This window comes from Hyalella azteca, unplaced genomic scaffold, assembly GCF_000764305.2.
Source record: "Hyalella azteca isolate HAZT.00-mixed unplaced genomic scaffold, Hazt_2.0.2 contig5839, whole genome shotgun sequence".
NCBI lineage: Eukaryota > Metazoa > Arthropoda > Malacostraca > Amphipoda > Hyalellidae > Hyalella > Hyalella azteca.
The window spans coordinates 6,192-12,382 of NW_025936019.1; positions in this window are offsets into that span (position 1 = coordinate 6,192).

Genomic DNA, 6,191 nt, shown 5'->3' on the forward strand with positions numbered 1-6,191 from the left:
GCAATGGTAAAATCACCCGATTTTTAGCTTTTGAATATTAATCATTAACAATGATAACGAATAATTTTCACGATAATTCGGGCTGATCAGAGATGAAATATATTTGAGATTTCTTGTAATCTTAATGTTAATGAGTGGTAGTGGTCAAATCAAATATTTTCAGTGATAAAATATTTTTCATAAATTCCCCATAACCAATGAAAATTAAAGTTCTGTAACTTCAAGGACTCTTATATAAAAATTAAAATCCTGTATAAAATAAGCCATCATTTTCGAGTTCTAGTATTCAAATTTTTTTATCATTTCACAACAGTTAGTTCATAAATTTAAGCACCGGCGGCCCCAATCCAATGACTTGATTGAAAAACTTCGCATGCAAGACGGTGAGGTCGGTCCAAAAGTTAGATGATTATTTTGGATGATTGATCACTGGATGAAAGTTGGATGATTGACCACTGCTCAAACATTGAAATGAGACGTACATTCGTAATTATTTCAACACGATATTGCCACATTAAAACTCTACCATTGGATTAAAGAGCGCGGTTAATCGTTTGTATTGCATGAAGATATACGTCAAAGGAAAAATAAAACGATTTCATTGATGAATCCTGAGCAATGTAAGACTTTGATTGCACCAAAATAAATTAAAGTCAACGATTGGGTTAAATTAAATTTAATCTGTTGAATACATTTTATTAGTTGGACGGAAAATAATTCTTAAGAGTAAAGATGCTTGATGTGCTTCACGATATTTCAGTAGCCGTTTGCTGACATAGTGCATTTAAAATTTCATAGTAAGTCAATTCATGTAATAATGTTCAACACGTGCGATTGATGACCAGAGAATTCGTTGATTTATATAATCAGGGAGTGGAACTTTTCTTCAAATGACGGTAGATTAAAAGGCAAGTTTCAGGAAGTAGTTTTTGCTTATTAACGACGTTTCGAATGCAACAAACATTCATTTTCATGTTAGAAGAAGCATTAAACATTGAAATTTTGGTGGAAACAAGTACATAATATACGTAAATAGGATACAACACTTATATTTGGGAAAAAATTACTCGGAAAATTCTTTCAGAGTTCAGACAAATCCGGTAGTAAAAAATAAAAGAAAAAAAAGTCCTGAAACTTGCCTTTCAATCTACCGTCATCTGAATAAAAGTTCCACTCCCTGATAATCTAAATCAACGAATTCTCTGGTCATCAATCGCACGTGTATAAACAAGTAAATTCTGCCATCTGATACTAATGCTCAACACAGAACTTTTATAGGTAGTTTAGAAATTTACTTGTCCATGAAGAAACTAATACATACAAATGAGCAAAAAAAGCATTAATATGCAAGTTGCAGAAGCCCGGCTGTGTCTAAGCGCTTATTCTGCATTGTGGCTGCCATTTTGGCTACATAATAAAGCGAAAATATAATTTAAAAATTTATTTTTATTATTGCATGAAAATTTCACATGTCCATACCTCACGAAAACTTATATATATAAAGATAAATAACCAGTGCATCATAATATTAAATGCACCCCGCCTCTCCCTGACACCCCTACAGCCTAGCCTGGCCACAGCAGTCACCCCGCAAGTCACCCCGCACCCCGCCTCTCCCTGACACCCCAGCAGCCTGGCCACAGCAGTCACCCCGCACCCCGCCTCTCCCTGACACCCCAGCAGCCTGACCACAGCAGTCACCCCGCACCCCGCCTCTCCCTGACACCCCAGCAGCCTGACCACAGCAGTCACCCCACACCCCGCCTCTATATGAGGTGGTACATACACTGTGAGGGACTTTCTCGTAGGCCAGTCCTTTGAGATCGTTTACTTAGCTATTCCAAGGCGCGTCCTCGTGGCAGGATAAAAAAACAGTATTCCATGACCAACGGTTTCTAGAAAGAAAATGACAAGACAATACCTAAAAAAAATATACAGAGAATAATTCATGATATATACATGAAATTACAATGTATTAACTAAAACAAACAAATAACAGTGAAACGGGATAATCAATAATTCAAGTAATTCAAACAATGAATCTAACTAACCCAATAACTTGGGTCTTCGGGTACTGCAGGCATCGTGGTCAAACAATTAATGCTGTGGCGCATTCATTGTGTGTGCTGGTGCGCAATTTAAATTTATTGAAAACTTGTGAGCTGATTTTCCTAACGGAGGACGATAAAATGTAATAACGAGAGATGTTATCATAGATAATAATTGTATATCAGAAAAACAGACTACAAATGAAAAATTTCATCTGGAGTTATCGGATTTATTCTCCCCACTGACCATTGAGTGGTGCGAGTTTCATTATTTAATAGGTATGAACTTGAAGCTGCGTATAATAATTTTACTCCAAATAACGTACTAATGCCTTCTTCTTACCGACAGTTGGAGTTTGCGAAAGACAATTTCAAGGCGTACGATAGAAATCTTCAGACATGTCTTCATGTCCATTCAAGATGTATGACCTTCTCGAGAATAACCTCCTCGATTTATGTGGGACAATCGGGTTCCAAGTTTTCAGCGAAGTGCACTACATGAAAAGCATCACGCCGATCCAAACCTTCGAAGAAATTTTAGCCTGTGGTAATTTGAAAACAAAAGCTGCCATGCAAGTTAACAGGGGTCACAACTAAAGTGCCCTTGGAAAAAATTTGAATACTCATAAAAAATTTGAAGTAATTCGATTTGGTGTCGTTATAGGATCGTCGAAAAGTAGGATGGAGGTGAGCCAAAGTTTGATGAACAAACGACCACAATGATCAGGTTTGATGAACAAAATTATTCTCCTCTGTTGTACTGGCCACCATATTTTGCGGGATGACTTTGTATCAGCCATCTGCTAGCTGTGTTGGGGTGACCTAGTACCGGCCATCTGCTAGCTGTGTTGGGGTGACTTAGTACCGGCCATCTGCTTGCTGTGTTGGGGTGACCTAGCACCGACCATCTGCTAGCTGTGTTGGGGTGACCTAGTACCGACCATCTGCTAGCTGTGGTGGGGTGACCTAGTACCGACCATCTGCTAGCTGTGGTGGGGTGACCTAGTACCGACCATCTGCTAGCTGTGGTGGGGTGACCTAGTACCGACCGTCTGCTAGCTGTGGTGGGGTGACCTAGTACCGTCCATCTGCTAACTGTGATGCAGTGACCTGGTACCGTCCATCTGCTAGTTGAGGTGGTGTGACCTAGTACCGACCGTGCTAGTCCGACCAGACGAGTATCCGAGTAGTTGGATAGTTGCAACAGCTTAATTTGCGACACAAATGTATCGTTTGTTGCAGATGCTTGGACCGACCTGAAGTTCTACCCTAACAGCGGCGAGTGGAAGTGGACCAGCAGCATGAGCGTCCTGCCCTTCAACGCCAGCGCTTGGGACAGTGGTTATGTGCAGCCAACGGCCGTCATGTGTGCCACCATCCATTAATTGGTATACTTTGAAGTTGACGAGCATGGAATGTGGCTCATCTCAGTACATCTTGTGTGTTGGTTAACAATGGTGAGCTGCCCTTAAATAGCCGCTGCATAACATATGCCAATTCACCTTGGGGTTTGAGTTCCATTTTTGTTAAAATTATGTCATTTCGCTCCTCACTGAGGATACCATGTCCATCTGAAAAATTCGCGTGAGAAATTGATTTCCATGCTAACGAACAATACGTTTGTGCAAAATCCCTGTCAAAAGCAGATTAGTTCAAATCCGGTCGTTTTGAACTAATCTGTAGAACACAATTATTGTCATACCACAACACTCTTGATTAGCAGATTATGGAAATGTGTTTAGCATTTATCATGGAATCAATGTGAGCTTTAAAAACTGTTATTTAAAGGGCCTTTCAATGTTACAGGCCTTCTATGCATTGGGCGAGGCTTGGCCAACGTCTCAGGACATCAGGGGCGTGTTTGGGGTGGCCATGTATGGGTGGCCGCCGATGTCCCGTCCATGGCTTCTGACGAACGAGGGACGACGCGCCTCTTGAAGGAGCGTCTCTTTACCTATATATGTCTGACTTCTCTTATTTCGTTTGCAAAAATGACTTCAAAGATTTATTCAATGCAATGCATCTATTTGATACTTGACTCACAGCCCAGCCTAAATTAGTGTTCTGAAATTACTTTGATTTTGCAAAAGCTTTAGTTCAATTAGCTTTCATGCCTCACTTCACCTATTTTTCTTCTTCTATGCGGTGCNTTCTATCAACACCATCAATTCTTGCCTTAGATTCGTCCTGATTTCCCTTCCCTCTATTGATGATCTCTCTTCGAGGGATTTCAAATTATTCATTCTATTGAGAATATTTTTTTAATTATTACATTGAAAAATGTTTTGTTAACTATTCTATTGAAAATCTTTCTCATCGCCGGATTTCAACTTATGTATTTGTTTTAGCAATTTTGATTTTTTTATGATTCTTTAAATTTTGACTTCAGTCTTTTCCTGAGTTACTTTCACGCTAAGATGTTTCAATTCTATTTTTACTTCAATCATTTCTTGCGTTACCTTTTTGTCAAGATTTTTTAATTTCATAATTTCCTGAGTTATATTTACATCAAGAGTTTTTGCTATCGATTTTACTGCAGATAATTCCTTCTCAAGAAAGTTGATATGCATCATATCACCCTCTCTAACAGTATCTATTTTTTATTGATCATTTTTGAATCCTTTACGTAAACATCTAAGACTTTTACGACTTCCTCATCAACAAACTCCTGCATTAGGCATCATTTCCCTCAATTGGACATGAGCTATTTGAAAGTCTATGATAATGCAAATAAAAATTTTTCAGAGTCAAGGTATCTAAAGTCATAAAGCCATTACCTGACGCACTCTCCTGCCATTACCTGACGCACTCTCCTGCCATTACCTGACGCACTCTCCTGCCATTACCTGACGCACTCTCCTGCCATTATCTGACGCACTCTCCTGCCATTACCTGACGCACTCTCTTGCCATTACCTGACGCACTCTCTTGCCATTATCTGACGCACTCTCTTGCCATTACCTAACGCACTCTCCTGCCATTACCTGACGCACTCTCCTGCCATTACCTGACGCACTCTCTTGCCATTATCTTGCCATAATTAATCCCAATTAGTTCCATACCTGTCCATTATTAATACCAATTAGTTCCATAATTGTACCCAGCGCCGGCACTGAAGGCAGGACGAGCATGCTGCTGGTTCACTTCCAAGGCCGCGGCTGTCATGGTAGGACTTGAGATCGGCCCTGGCATCTGAAACAAAAAACTCATTGTGTCGTAAATTCAGCTGTTGTAACTATCCAACTACTCGTCTATCTCCTAATGTCCTCAAATTCCGCATGAAGGGTGATTTAACTCTCAAGTAAAAACAATGTTTACTTCCCGTAAAATTTTTCATACTGATTTGCATAGATACATGTATATACAAATAAAAAAACATGCGACAAGCCTACGGATATTATTTCATCTCTGAATATGCAAACAATGAAGCATTTGCTATGTTAATTCAAGTATTCTTCTGTTATTCAAGTTTTGAATGCATTCATGAAAAATTTTTCCTAGCTCTACAAATAATGAATTTAGGCTGCCCAACCAGAAAAATACCTGTACCGACGGTGTAGATTGCAAGTGAGTTACGAAGCTCCGTACTGACAGCCAACAAAAGTTCAACAGGTTAAGAATGTGTAAAATTCTAATCAAATTTAAATATGTAATTCAGCAAATACCAAACCTTTAAGAAGGACAATTAGCAGTTTATGACGAGTGTATAATTGTTGCGGTGAGCATGACAGCACCAGTGGCCGGCCAAACTGAATTTATCTGACCAGGAAAATAATTTACATTGTTTCTTCAATTGAATTAATATTATGGATGCAACAGCCAGAGTCAAATAAGTTTTTCAGACGACAAGCAGATGGTCGGTGCTAGGTCACCCCACCACAGCTAGCAGATGGACGGTACTAGGTCACCCCACCACAGCTAGCAGATGGCCGGTACTAGAGTTTGATTGTTTCATTATAAACAGCCCTGGATTGTCTGCATTTAATTTCCCTTCCAACTGAAGGCTTCAGTCTGTCTGGAGGCTAGTTCAATACAACCTCTAAGCCACACTAAAAATGTATTGGATCAAATTGCCCATACAGTAACACTTTCACACCATTAACACGAGCTATAAGTGTTGACGTTACACTGATATGACCTTTT